The following is a 15,912-nucleotide window of genomic DNA, read 5'->3' as shown; positions in this document are numbered from 1 at the left end:
GAGGGCAGATGCGTTTTAGATGAATTTTGAGTGATCACGCCTGTGAACGGAAAAATAGGTCCCTAAATAATTTGGTCCTGCCAGAAAACTTTTAAAATTGAATTAAGCATTTAGCCGACGGTTTTATCCAGCGACTTATGGTGCATTCAGGCATAATTTTTTGTTTGTTTGTTTTTTTTTTATCATGGAACTTATGTCTGTATCATTTCAATGAGGTTTAAACGTGCGCGGTAAGACAAATGTAATGTCTTGGACATTTCAGTGTGGATGAAGACTGGAAATAATGCCTTTGTTCGTGGTTAAATGTGGCATCATCCGACGGAACTACGTTTGTATCTGTAGTCCAAATCTATGCGCACTCCACACTCCAGATCAGCAGGTGGCGGTAATGCATCTTTACGCTGGTTTGCCAAAACCGCCACAAAACACTAGTAGAAGAAGACGGAACTGCGTCATGACATCATTTAACAAACTTAAGCCGCAAACCTGCTTTTAGATGCAACACTTTGGATGTCAACTGCCGTAAAACCCAATGAAGAAGAAGAACCTGCTTTTAGCATTTTCGCCTGAAAATGTGTAGGTCTGCGCCACTAGAGGAAGCGACCTCAAACTGCCACTCGGCCGGAACGACGGGGTGAAAGGCTGATCGGTGGCGGGAAGTGAGAGGCTTGCTGCGGCCAAGGCTGGTTGGATTCCAGCTGGAGGAGAGCTCGGTCTCGGGCGGCATGATCATTGTGTCGAGCGAGGCAAGCTCGGAGCTTGTGGCTTGACGAGGATAGCAGCTTAATGCTGCTCATCGGCCTTGTTTGACTGGGAAGGAAAGATCGCGGGTCCGGCAAAAGCAGCAGGTCTTATAAATCCCCGGTGAAGCTCTCTTCGTTGGTACGAAAATTGGGTCCGTGGTAAGGTGGCAGACGAAGCGAACCAGCTTTTTTTCAGTCCTTGTTCTGTAGTTTTATGTATAAACATTTTTTTATTATATATTTAAATATTTGATAGAATATTCCAACCCAGAGAGAGGGACTGGATTGTGGTCTGTTCATGCTGATGGTAAGCTGTGAACTACAGATTCTGAGCAGTTATGGTGATGGCAGAAGTTTAGTTTAGTTTAGATGCAGTATTTAGATGAATACGGTCGTGTTATCTGTACAGTACAGTAAATTGGTGTCAGTTAATTTTAATATTTGAGTTTTCTCAGTGGTATTTGTTGTCTGTTTCAGTATGCACTATATATAGCCCTGGACTGGACATTTGACTTTAGCCAGGTGATGACCTCAAATTTTCTTTCAGAAGGTTTTCCTTTTTTATATATTTATTATTTCCAGAAGTTTTTTGAATGCATTCTCAGTTTTTTATTTTGTGTTTTATCTGTTAGGATGACATCCCTCAGCTCCGAAGGTGATGGGGTCGTTTGCTCTAGCAAAACATGTCACAGCCAAGGTACACACAACTGGTTAATGAAATGAAATGGATTCTTCTGCATTCAAACTACCCAGACAAACTCAATGTTTCTTCCTAGAATGTAAAGCAGTAACAAAACTTTGCAGAGGCCACAATGTTGAATGTTTAGAAATGTGTTGAATGCTTTGAGTGGTTGGAAATACAAAAAAAAAAGAGCTCTACAAATGGTCTATTTACCTAACCTTTGAGTCTGTGTTTAGGTTGTCAAAGTCCACCATCACCAAAAAGCCAGCTAGCACGGAAACTGTGATGGGTGAAGATGACAGTGATGAGGTAAAAACTTTTCTTTTTTTTTTTTGTGAAAATAATTATAGTAATTTTAGATTTACCCCACAAACAGTTTATTTTGTAGTTTCAACAGAAGATCGCAGAGGAACTGAAGAGGAAGTTCATAAGGGACATTGGTGCAGCATGGTGCTGGTTTCAGGGCCACTGTGAGCTGTTCCATGGAGAGGTGACAGAGCCTGAATTTCTCCAGATGGACGAAGAAAAACAGTCTAATATAAATCAAAGACTACCTGAAAGGAGAGACTGAGAAAGCAAGGGATGCCTGTTTGTTTGTCTTTGACAATCGCGAGGATGGAAACATTCTTATTAAAATGTGTTGATGAACAGTGGCTGAAAGTCAATGCCATGTTTCTGGGAGTAGTTTAATTTATAATAATATATTTACTCTACATTGTTGAATATTATTGTTTTGTGAAATAAATATAACCATACCCAGTGAAACAAGGGATGTCTTTTTATTGATCTTTATGCATCCGTAGGATTTGGACACATTTTTATATATATATTTGTGTTGATGGAAAAAGGCCCAAAAGTCAATGCCATGTTACTTACATAATCTATCAAAGCAACCAATGACTTAAGCCTATGTATGTGTAGCTTAGTCTATATAGAGAACCATCAATCCTATCATGCAAATGTTGTTGCACTTTTTTGCAAGGTGGTAAACTTTTTTTCATGCACATATAAAAAATATTAGTTTGTAGATCATAATTGTCCTTGTATATAATTAAAAGGAAAATAAAAAATACTTAAAACCAAAGGAAGTATATAAATTTGCCAAAGTCAGGAACATTTTTTTATTTAAAACGAAAGAAATATGAAAAATAAACACATTTAAATAAATAAAGAGGGGGGGGGGATTCCAGTTATTGCATAACACCCATATTTATCCTTAAAATAGTGATATGATCACTAACGTTCCCACCTTATGAGTGAAACATATTTTTAGAGAATAGAGCTTGGGCGTCGTGACGTCATTACTTGGCGTGGCCGCCATGTTGAATGCCTCCTTTACTGCCACTTGGACTACTGTGCAGTGTTTAGACATACTCCCTCTCATACGTGTGTCTTAATTGGATTAATTAAAAATCTATTTTAACCATTTTCAACCGTTGCTGTATTGTGGGGAATAAATAGCGCAACATATAATCGCCATGGGGAAAATAAAATGAGAATGGATTAACTTTACACCGCTTTCCTGCTTGGAGGCACGACTACGGAGACCATAACATCTAAATAATAATTTATATAGCTTAAGTCAACATTGAAAATAAAGGAAATTTACCGGGTTATTCATCCAAAATACGGGAAATTTCAACATTCATCTTTTTGTTGCTATCCCTCTGCTGACATAAAAAAATTCGATCTACAAAACTGCTGCATTAACTAACGTTAAGCGATTTGTGAAGCTAGGTCTAACGTGACTTTAGTTACAGATTAGCGTAAAATCTCTCACAACAACCACGTTATCTTAAAAAGCCCAACATCAAGCTAAGGTTGCTTTCAAGTAAGAAAAACGATGCTTTGAAAACATCTGTTTTGCTGGAAGGACAAGGAGTAGCAACAGGACAACAACACAGAGACTTGACAGGTCTGATGGAGGGGCTAACGGGATATTTTACAGGAAAATACTAAATCGGGAAGACAGCGGGAAAACAGCTAAAATACGTGAGAACCCCGGAAAAACGGGAGGGTGGACAGCTACTAACTACACTTTTGAAACACATTGTTAAAAGTCCATGTGTGAATGGTTGTTAGCACTAATGGTTACTAAACTAGCAGCTAGGTAACGTTAGAGCGCAGCTTACCGGATTACTGTATACTGTGAACTGTACATGAGACTTCAATGACTTGTAGCTTCGGAAATATTCTGAAGTGTAGGCGCTCACAAAACAAACAAGGTAGCCGAAGATGCAAAAGTGCGGCAACAAGTCTCCGTCGGTACTCCACTATTTGTTGGGAATTTCATATGGATCCAAACCGTTAATAGTGCCGATTTTGTCCACATACCGGTCCCTGGCATCCCTATTTAGCGTATCCCTATAAATCCCACAACCTTGCCTCGTGATTTTGACATCTTTTTTTCTTTCTCCCAACTCTGCTCTTCTTGTTCAACTTGCTGTATGTTTACATTCGCGAAGCTGGCAACATGGCCGCCACGTCCCAGAATGCAACTCGGTGCCCAAGCCCTATTAGATAATTAAAAATGCCTTAAACAAAATTGTCTACTTAACTTTGATATTGTCTAAGGTATGTTACAATCGATCATAAAATATGTGAATTTGTCATTACATAATCGAACAGCGAAAGGTATAAATATTTTATTAATTTGCCTAAGTATAATCAACCAATGCAGGCGTTTTACCGGCTGTTTGGATGAATTTACTTCCATACATTAGAGATGTGGTCTAGGTTTAATTTGCACTATTTAAATTTATTTAATACAAGTTATTTAACCTGTATTAGTTAACCGAAAGATAACATTATTTAATTTGATCCCCAAAACAACATACTTCCACCATTTTTGCACATGCGCACAACACATGTTCACCTGGCATCACCCGATGACGTATTTTTACGTATGGCATAGGCGTGGCGTCTGTCGTCACACTTGGATGTGGGCGGGGTTGGATGTCCACCACAAGCTGCAGCGAGACGGTCCTCGGATTGTGAACAGACACCTTTGCCTCTGGTGCTTCCCTAGCAACCATGAGCGGCACCCGCAGCCTCCTCGGGGGCTCATCCGCAGCGCCCGCCGCCATGTGAAGGCCGGAAGTGAGCACCGCCTCCTCGCCGTCCAGTGTGTCCATCACTGGGTTCTGTTGTCTTTTGTTAGATCCTTCCACTCGTGTCCGGTGTAGACATGGCGTGTGTTTTTAATGGGTTATGTTACAGCCCTGCTTGTTTTAATGTTTTTATTAAATATCTGTATTGACTACATGGTCATATTATTGTATTATTTACGGCAGCAGAGTCTGTGAGAGTAACTAGAGCAGCAACAGAGCATCAGCTCCGCGCGCACTGATACTAGAAACACTGCTCTGCCTTCAGTATGTTAGAAATGTTATGTTCATAACTTAGCCTATATTAAAAAAATAATAATAATAAAAAAAGTTAGTCTATTGTGTGTAAGATTTTTTCCCTATCACATGCCAAACTAATAACATTGTAAGCATTACATCTTTAATTGCTGCTTTCTGCTGTGAAAATTTTGTTTGTGAGGAAAATAACATCTTTGTTAGTTGTTGTATCTAAACAGATCGATTAATTTCTTCAAGATTTCAGAATCAAATAGCCTACTGATAATGTAGTAGCACTGTAAGATCATATTTGTTTGACTGCATTATTGCTAAAGCGATTCCGTGTGAATGTGCTGTATCTGTTTAAATCATGCTTTAACCCGAAAATATTCAGTAAAAGATAACAAACAAACTCCTTAGCCTTTAACATCCCGCTCGACTCTTGCAGTCATTGTAACCTTCTGATCAAGCCATAGCTAAATATGTTTAACATGAATTCTTGCTGAATATGCAGTTATATTACGGGCTGTTGGCATGATGGAGGCTCCAGTCAGAATCACACCTCTCTGCTCATCCTTTGCTCGGCGGCGTGTCTCTGTCAGACTCGCGGGGAGGAGTCCACTCTGAACTACAGGAGCCTGAGTGGTGCGTCGGTGGATGTTAAAAAGAAAAGAGATTTTCATCCAGACAAACCGATGTAAATTACAAATTCGAATTAATTGATAAAATCGATTTATAACCCAGCCCTACTTGCTTTCATATAATTTAATAAAGAAAAAAAATGCTGCTGCATTTAAATGCAGGTGTGTAAAATATGTGCAAGATTTGCACTGCATGTGGGATGGTAGATGTGCAGCTTTTATTCTTATTTATTTTATCTTCATTACAAATCTTGTCTGGTTTTATTTTGGATAATTGCATGTAAAAAAAATAATTTACGTTGTAATGCAAAATGTGAATTAATATTCATATTCAATTGTTTGTGCAAAAATTATTAATGTGCATTATTGACATGGCACATTAATATTAAACATTCAACAATCTGTGAATGTTGCATTTCTCTCGTCGGAGAGAGCCAGCACTGTGAATTTCATCTTGCAGCAGACAAGAAAACATTTGTTTATTAATAAATTATTAAAATGTCTAATTTTTCATAATTATTAGGCTACTTCTGCATGTGCTTTGTGGCAAACTTAATGCATGTGCTTGAGCGCGGAATATATTAAGACTTGATAATGTAAATTTAATATAAACCTCTGATTTGTTGAATATAACAAATGAACGACTAGAACTAGAAAAATCTTATGTGGGGACAGACAATTTTTTAGTCTATAACCAAAACAACAGTCCTATATAAACCGATTCAGCAAGTGAAAGCCTCATAAGACACTGTCCATATGAAAGAGCAAGAGATTCCCACCTTTATCTCGACCCCCACAAGTCATACATAACTATCCCCAAAAAACCCAACCCCCTCCAGCTGAACAGAATTCGGTCTGTGTTTTGGCTCTGAGGGACGGTGTGTTACTGAAACATGCCTGCACTCAGCAGCACTACTATTTGTATTCATAATTTTCTCGCAGCCCATATTATTATTTTCACAAAACCATAATGATAATAACAAATCATCAATTAATAATTAATCATTATTTTACGAAAATTCAATTAAAGTTTATTCGTATAGCGCTTTTTACAATACAAATCGTTACAAAGCAACTTTACAGAAAGTTATGTTTCTACAATATTTAGTAATAGCTTATAAGTGGTGACTGTCAGTTTGTGCACGTATGACAGGATTTGTAGAAAATTTTATACAAGATGTAGTCAGCCAGATGAACATTATTAATATTATTAATAATTAATAATTATTATATGATGCAGTCACACTTGTAGCAATATTTGTTAGTGGTCTCTGATGGTCAGCATCATCTCTTCTCAGGTGTTCTGGATCCAGACTGGAGTGATGGGTTGTAGCATGGTAGAAGGCTAGTTAGGTACACAGGAGTTAAACCATTTAGGGCCTTATAGGTAAGTAATGATAATTTGTAACTGATACGGAACTTAATAGGTAGTCAGTGCAGAGACTGTAAAATTGGGGTAATATGATCATATTTTCTTGACTCTAGCTGCTGTATTTTGGACTACCTGTAGCTTGTTTATTGAAGAAGCAGGACAACCACCTAGAAGTGCATTACAATAGTCCAGTCTAGAGGTCATGAATGCATGAACTAGCTTTTCTGCATCAGAAACAGATAACAATCTATTCTAATTTGTACGCAGCTCAAATCTCTGATGAACATTGTAGAAGACAGCTGCTAAAAGACTTACCTGTTTTATCTGAAGATCATAAAAACCTTTTAGAGACTAAAATCTCTTTTGAGGAGGTATCTCTGGCTGTTAAGCTGCTCTCTTCAGCCAAGAGCCCTGGCTTGGATGGACTACCGCCTGAGTTTTACAAAACGTTTTGGACAATAATTGGAGATGATTATTTTAAGGTGCTTCAGAAATGCTGCAGTGAAGGTATTCTTTCAAAGAACTGGAGACCTGTAGCAATTTTGTGTACAGAATATATTTTTTTAGCAAATAGATTAAATAATGTGTTGTATGAAATTATACACAAATATCAGTCATATTGTGTTAAAAATAGGTCAATCATGGATAATCTTCACTTAATTAGGGATGTTTTAAATTATGCTTATAGTAAAGATGCCAATATGGACCTGTTGTCCCTGGATCAGGAAAAGGCGTGTGACGGTTGATCATAGGTTTCTGTATTTTCGATGGTTCAAAATATTCTAACGGACCCTCAAATGTCACATGGACTACTTTGATGATGTTTTTCTTACCTTTCTGAACATGGACAGTATACCGTACACACAGCTTCAATGGAGGGACTGAGAGCTCTCGGACTAAATCTAAAATATCTTAAACTGTGTTCCGAAGATAAAAGGAGGTCTTACATGTTTGGAACAGCATAAGGGTGAGTAATTAATGACATATTTTTGGGCGAACTAACCCTTTAAGGGGAAGATATTTAAGTATTTTATTTATTAATATTTTTCCCCTTTTCCCCTCTATGTATATATGTACGTGAACAAATATGTGTGCGAGAATTATTAAATTTTTAAAATAGGTCTCTTACATTTTTATTGAATAATTAAAGAAGACCTAAAAGTCAAAAGTCTCTCTCTCTCTCTCTCTCTCTCTCTCTTGCCCCCTGGGTGTGTTGCATGCTGGGAAGCGAGAGTGTGGCATGGGGTGTGAGAGTGGTGCATTTGAATTCGTTTCAATTTTCCCGTTTTTTATGGTGGGGTTTTCTTTTTTTCATTTATCACTTTTTGTCTCTTTTTTATTATTTTTGAAAAAAAAGAAAAAAATTCGTTAAAATCTGTTTGTTGATTTAGAAAACTATGGCGTCTCCCTCGGGTGAGGGAACGCTGGTTTTCTCAATCAAGAATGGATGTAAAGTTGCTCCGGATCAAGCGTTTACGGTAGAAGATGTTCTACTAGCAATGGGAGAAATTGTGGGACATGGAAAAATAGTCTCGGCCTCCAGAATGAACAAAGCCGTCGTAGTTTTTCTGAAAGAGGAACATTTAGTGAACAGGCTTGTTGAAAACGGAATTGTTGTGTCAGACACGTTGGTCCAGATAACGCCGTTGCGCGCACCTGCTACTAAAGTAACAATTTAAAACGTGCCTCCTTTCATTTCTAATGAAGAAATAATCAAAGAACTTGGACGTTTTGGTAAGTTTGCTAGTTCCATCAAAGCAGTTCCACTTGGATGCAAAAATACTGCATTGAAACATGTGTTGTCTTTTCGAAGACATGTTTTCATGTTTTTAAATGCACCCTCTAAGACTTTGAAATCTCTTTTCGTATACAACATGGAGATAGTTCGTACATGATATTCGCAGCAACAGATAGTATGCGCTGCTTTGATTGCGGAGTTTTGGGGCATAAGAGATTTACTTGCCTGCATAATAAACAGATGGAGAATGAAGTGAAGGACAGAAATGGCGGATGGTCGATCGGGTGTGGTCGCTGCTCTGTTACTCTACACGCTAATCGTAAAGTTTGTCCACCCAGCAAATGGCTCATTTAAACGGTCTCATAATAACATAGATCTAAAAAACAACAACGATAATTATGAACATGGGATCTTTTATAAACAAACAAACATAATAAATTGCATCTCTGGATATGGAGAGTATGCGTTCAGTATCACCTTCTTAACTACACGTCGGTTTTACCGAAGAAAATTGGAAGGAACAGTGCGCAAACAACTACACAATAATGCTGTGATAATAGCCATCTGTTTACTTTTGTCTGGGGAAATTCACCAGTGCCCTGGTCCAACCATTGCAACAGATGAGGGAAGTATTGTTGACAATTTCAACTCTACCACTACTCAGGTATGTAGCTCATTCAGAGACTACCCATGTTTTGAAACTAGACTGCAACCTTACACTGGGTGCTGTGTGCCCTATCCGAGCTCCATGGAGGATCTGATGATGGTCCAGCTGAGCTCTGAGACCGATTTGGCTCGGTCGGCGGGCGCTGCTCATGGTGATCATCTGGAGCAAAACACATCGAGGGGAGGGTTGTTGTCGCCATCGGAGCACCTGATTACCCCGGAGGCTTTAGCGGACGAGTGGCTGGTACGATCCGTTGGCGTGTTGGTGTCGACTGACGGTCAACCATCGATGGAATCGCGGACGGTAGAGCCGGTGGGGATTTACTCTGTGTCGAAGATGCCACTTTCTCAGGTCGCAGTCGGAGGCAGTGACTATTTGCATGCAAGTTCAAGTGATATGGAGTTCAACGATAAATTTGATGAACATGATAATAAGAAGAAGCGTGTAGTGGTCAACAGAGCAATACAAAACAATCGGAAATTTAAATTTTTTCAAACTGTAAATAATTCTAGAATTATTTGGGATCTAAATGTAAAACCGAAGGGTATATTAGGTGGACACCTAAATATACGAAGTTTAAAATCAAAAAGTGATCAGATTAATCATATACTATTAGAATCTAATTTAGACTACCTCTGTTTATCTGAAACCTGGCTTCATTAAAATTCTCCATCAGCTGCTCTAAATATCCCGGGTTATGATTTTTATAGGAAGGATCGAATTGAAAGGAAAGGAGGTGGCGTAATGATTTATGTGAGAGATACTATTCATTGTAATGAGATTATATGGCAAAATCCGATTGATTTAGAATTATAGGTTTAAATATGATTCTATCACCTCAGATGTCTTTTACACTTATAGTTATTTACCGAGCACCCGCTTTAAATAACAGTTTTTATGATGAACTTAAGAATGTCTTATGTCAATGTGATTTTAAGAAGGAAGTTATCGTTATGGGTGATTTTAATTTAAATTGGGAAGACACATCTATAAGGAAGAAGCTCAAACAAGTCGTTGATGGTTTTAATTTAGTCCAACTGATCAAAGGTTCAACACGAATAACAAGCAGCACTAGCACTCAGATTGACCAGATATTTAGTAACAGACCGGAGAGAATAATAAAGTCATATAATATGATCAAAGGGGTTGTCAGACCATAATATGGTGCTTATTTCTAGAAAATTAACAAGCAAACGATTTACTACACATGCCAGTAATAAGGAATTGTTTGGTATTCCAAAAAATAAACAAAGCGAGTTTAAATCAGCAATTGACAATATAAATTGGGAAGATTTGGTATCATCTAATATAGATTTAGAAATATCTAGTCAGATCTTTACAGAAAAGCTACAATCTACAATTAGTGATTTTTCAATCAAAACGAAATATAAGTACAAGAAACAGTCCCTCCCCTGGGTTAACGACAATATTAAAAAATTAATGAAGGAACGGGATAATGCTTTAAAATTAGCGATAAGATCAAAGATGGTCCATGATAGAAATAAATTTGTAATGTTAAAAAAAAGGTAGTAAGAGCATTAAGGAAAGCAAAGGCAGATTTTTTTATCATAATTATTGAAAACACTCATGGTAACTCAAAAATGATATGGAGACAGATTAAAAAATTGACTGGTCAAAAGAATATTAAAACAAGTCTAACTGAATTAAAGATCAATGATACAATTCTACAGAGCCCGATTGATGAGACACAGGCCCTTAATTACTATTTTGTTGAGTCAGTGGATAAAATAGCCCAAATTTTTATTGTACAACAACCCTATATACAAACAATTAATGAAAGTGACACAGCATTAGTATTAAGACCAGTAACTAAGTTAGTGGTTGAAAGAGTGGTCATGTCTCTGAGGACCTCAAGGGCTAAGGATATTTTGTCACGGTAGGAAATCCATTGTTTCCTCCGTGTCATGTTTTGTGTTTGTATTTGTACTCTCGTAGTCTCCATGTGCTCGTTTGGTTAATTGTTGTCACCTGTATGTTGATTGTCTCGCTCCAGCTGATCCTCATCTCCACTCAGCTATAAACACTCACCTCTCTCTCTGTCTGTCGTCAGATCCTCACTCATGTCTCCGCTCCCTAGCTGGATTACCGTCTCCCGTGTTCGTGTGCTGGATTGTGTTCGTGTTGTCGTCTTCGTGTCAGTGTTCCGGTCCGTTCCAGGTTTCATCCATTTGACCGTCTTCACCTTCACCATCGACTTCACCATCCAGCTCTTCTCACGCCACCGTAGACCTTGTTTTCCATTGCCAACATTCTGGACTCTGATTTCAATAAACTTCATCTGATTGCCTGCAATTGCTTCCTCCTCTTTTACTAGTCGTCACAGTAGGATCTGACCATCATGGAAGCAGCAGGCGATCGCTCCCCATCTCATCTGAAGGAATTTCTGCAGAGAGCCGTTGGTCGTATGGATCGCCAAGACAAGGCGATAGATGAGATGGGTCGAGCTTTCCAAGCAATGGTGACGAAGGTGTCCGAGCTCGCTCTCCAGGCTCAACATCAACTACAACCGCCACCCGCTGCGCCTCCCACGCCACCCACACCGCCGATTGTCTCCGGGGGGATTTCCCAGTCCGAACCACGCCTCCCCATCCCTGAGAAATATGCGGGTGAGCCAGAGTTTTGTCGATCATTTCTGTCTCATTGTTCTCTGCACTTCGCCCTGCAGCCCCGCACGTTTTGCACCGAGGAAATGAAGGTGGCATTCGTCTTGTCACTACTGACGGGGAGGGCTGCCCTCTGGGGGACGGCGGTGTGGGAGAACCAAGACAGCTGCTGTGCCTCGTTCCACGCCCTTTCGGAGGAGATGAGACGGGTCTTCGACCGCTCCGTCGCCGGGAGGGAGGCGGCTAGACTTCTCACGGACCTACGTCAGGAAGACAGGTCCGTATCCGACTATTCCATTGAGTTCCGCACCCTGGCGGCGGAGTGTAAGTGGAACGAAGAGGCGCAGTGGGATCACTTCCTGCATGGGTTGGCTGACCGCATCCAACAGGAGATCCGCGCCGTCGAGCTCCCCACTTCTCTCAATGGCCTGATCGACCTCACCATCAGAGTAGACAACCGACTCGACCAAGCCGCCAGACGGAGGGGGAGAGCAGTTCTCGCGACCAGACCGGAGGCTCAGCGTCAGCGCTCAGAGGTTGCGGTCAGCCCACCTGGAGATCTTGAACCCATGCAGGTGGGGCGAGCTCGGCTCTCCCGGGAGGAGAGGATCAGGCGGAGATCCCTGGGACTATGTTTATACTGCGGCAGCCAAGAACATCACATCCAGCGCTGTCCGGTAAAAGACCAAGCCCGATAGTAAAACGGAGGCTACTATCGGGTGGGATCTCTGCCAGGAAGACCTCATCTACATCGACACTCCTTCCGGTGAGTCTACGGTGGTCCACCCACGCACTCGATCATCACGCTTTGTTGGATTCTGGGGCCGAGGGTAGTTTCATGGACTTTAAGTTTGCTACTAAACTCAACATTCCTCTCACCTCCCTCAAACACCCCATTGCACCTTTTGCACTCAACGGACACAGACTGCCAGTCATCACACAGACCACCTTACCTGTTTCCCTCATCACATCTGGCAACCATACGGAGGAGATTTCATTCTTCATCACGGACTCACCTCAATCCCCCATTGTTCTCGGTCACACCTGGCTCCAGAAACACAACCCCAGGATCAATTGGCGCCTCGGATCTGTGGTTAGCTGGAGCGAGGAATGTCATTTGTCTTGTCTTTTGTCTGCTGGTGTTAATGTTTTTGAGTCTGTGTTTCAGGGGGAAGCAGTGGATTTGGCTAACGTGCCCGCGGAGTACCACGACCTGAAGGAGGTGTTCAGTAAGTCTCGTGCTGATTCTCTTCCTCCTCATCGTCCCTATGACTGTGCGATAGAGTTATTGCCAGGTACTTCTCCGCCTAAGGGCAAGTTATATTCTTTGTCTATTCCAGAGACGGCGGCCATGGAGAAATATATATCCAGTTCTCTAGCAACGGGGTTTATCCGCCCTTCTTCTTCTCCAGCGGGGGCGGGGTTCTTTTTTGTGGGAAAGAAGGACGGATCCTTGCGACCTTGCATTGACTACCGAGGGCTGAACAACATAACGGTAAAGAATACCTATCCTTTGCCGCTTATGTCTTCAGCTTTTGAGAGGTTGCAGGGAGCGTCCGTTTTCACTAAATTGGACTTACGTAATGCTTATCATTTGGTCCGCATCAGGGAGGGGGATGAGTGGAAGACTGCCTTTAACACCCCTAGAGGCCCTTTTGAGTACTGCGTGATGCCTTTCGGGCTTACGAACTCGCCGGCAGTCTTCCAAGCACTCGTTAATGACGTGTTGCGAGACATGGTCGATCTGTTCATATATGTTTACCTGGATGACATATTGATTTTTTCTTCGTCTCTCCAGGAACACGTGCAACACGTACGACGAGTGCTTCTGCGGTTGCTAGAGAATGGATTGTTTGTCAAGGCGGAGAAATGCGTTTTTCATGCACAGTCTGTTTCTTTTCTAGGACACATCATTTCGACTGAGGGTGTTCGCATGGATCCTGAGAAGGTTAAGGCTGTGGTAAATTGGCCATCCCCAGAGTCTCGCAAGGCCCTGCAGAGATTTCTGGGGTTCGCCAATTTTTACCGGCGTTTCATTCGCAATTTCAGCCAACTAGCCGCTCCTCTGACCGCCTTGACCTCCCCTAGTTTGACGTTCAGGTGGTCAAACGCAGCCAAGGCTGCGTTTGCCAAACTGAAAAGCTGCTTTGTTTCAGCTCCCATTCTCGTCACCCCTGATCGCTCACGTCAATTCGTAGTGGAGGTCGACGCGTCAGAGGTGGGGGTAGGAGCAGTGTTGTCCCAACGCGCATCCTCAGACGGAAAGGTGCATCCTTGCGCGTATTATTCTCACCGTCTATCTCCTGCGGAAGTTAATTATGACATTGGCAATCGAGAGTTGTTGGCAGTCAAACTTGCACTGGAAGAATGGCGCACTGGCTTGAGGGGTCGGGTATACCTTTCATTGTATGGACGGACCATAAGAATCTCGAATACATTAGAACCGCCAAAAGACTTAACTCCAGGCAGGCTCGGTGGGCATTGTTTTTCGGTCGTTTCGATTTTACACTTTCTTACCGGCCGGGTTCCAAAAACATCAAACCCGATGCTTTATCCCGTCTTTTTGAGCGTTCCGATCGTACTGCTACTCCCGAGCCCATTTTACCGGGGACCATCATTATCTCCGCGCTCAGATGGGAGGTCGAATCGAAGGTGTTGACTGCCTTAGAAGGGGTAACGCCCCCGGCTCGTTGCCCACCGAACCGATTGTTTGTGCCGGAGGGGTTACGGTCAGACGTTCTCCAGTGGGGTCATTGTTCCAGTGTTGCTTGTCACCCAGGGGTTAGTAGAACTAGGTTTCTAGTCAAGCAACGATTTTGGTGGCCTGGTATGGCTCGTGACGTCCACGACTTCGTCTTGGCTTGTTCAGTTTGCGCTATTGGTAAGACTTCCAATCGACCTCCAGATGGGTTACTCTTACCGCTGTCTGTCCCTTCGAGACCCTGGTCCCACATTTCGCTAGATTTCATTACAGCCCTCCCGCCCTCTAAGGGCAATACGGTGATTTTAACCGTAGTGGACCGGTTCTCGAAGGCGACTCATTTTATTCCCTTGCCCAAATTACCTTCAGCCAAGGAAACAGCGGTAGCTGTCATTGACCACGTCTTCCGTATACATGGCCTTCCGACAGACATGGTTTCTGACAGGGGTCCCCAATTTGTGTCCAAATTTTGGCGAGAATTTTGTAAATTGTTAGGAGCGACTGTTAGTCTTTCTTCCGGGTTCCATCCCCAGAGCAATGGTCAAACCGAGCGAGCCAATCAGGATGTCGAAAGGGTTTTGCGATGTTTGGCTTCCAATAATCCTTCGTCCTGGTGTCAGCAACTCTCAATTGTGGAGTACGCACACAATTCTTTGCCAGTGTCATCTACGGGCATGTCTCCATTTAAGTATAGTTTAGGGTACCAACCACCTAATTTTGTCAGTACGGAATCCAAGGTTTCGGTCCCCTCCGCACACGCACTAGTCCAGAGGTGTCACCGCACCTGGACCAGAGCTCGCAGAGCTCTGCTCCAGGCTAGGTCGCGCACCAAGGCTAAGGCCGATCGCCACCGGTCGAAGCCTCCCCGTTACGTCGTCGGTCAAAGAGTGTGGCTTTCAACCCTGAATATTCCTATGCGTTCCGTTTCGAATAAACTTGCTCCCAAATTTATTGGCCCGTTTTATGTTACCAAAATCATTAATCCGGTAACAGTGCGTCTTAGCCTTCCTCCGGCGTACAGGAGGGTTCATCCCGTGTTCCATGTGTCCAAAATTAAACCGGTGATTTTTTCCCGTCTTAATCCGCCTGCCCCGGTTCCCCCCCCGCCTCGTATCGTTAATGGGGAGACCACATATTTGGTTAATCGTATTCTGGACTCTAGACGGAGGGGACGCGGATTTCAGTACTTGGTGGATTGGGAAGGTTACGGTCCGGAGGAGAGAAGGTGGGTTCCTGCTCGGGACATACTGGATCACCGCCTTATTGATGATTACAATCTACAGGTAAAGCAGGCTGGGAACGTCAGGTGACGTCCTAGGGGAGGGGGTACTGTCACGGTAGGAAATCCATTGTTTCCTCCGTGTCATGTTTTGTGTTTGTATTTGTACTCCCGTAGTCTC

This window comes from Carassius gibelio, chromosome A23, assembly GCF_023724105.1.
Source record: "Carassius gibelio isolate Cgi1373 ecotype wild population from Czech Republic chromosome A23, carGib1.2-hapl.c, whole genome shotgun sequence".
Taxonomy (NCBI): Eukaryota; Metazoa; Chordata; class Actinopteri; order Cypriniformes; family Cyprinidae; genus Carassius; species Carassius gibelio.
This window is presented reverse-complemented; position numbering follows the sequence as displayed.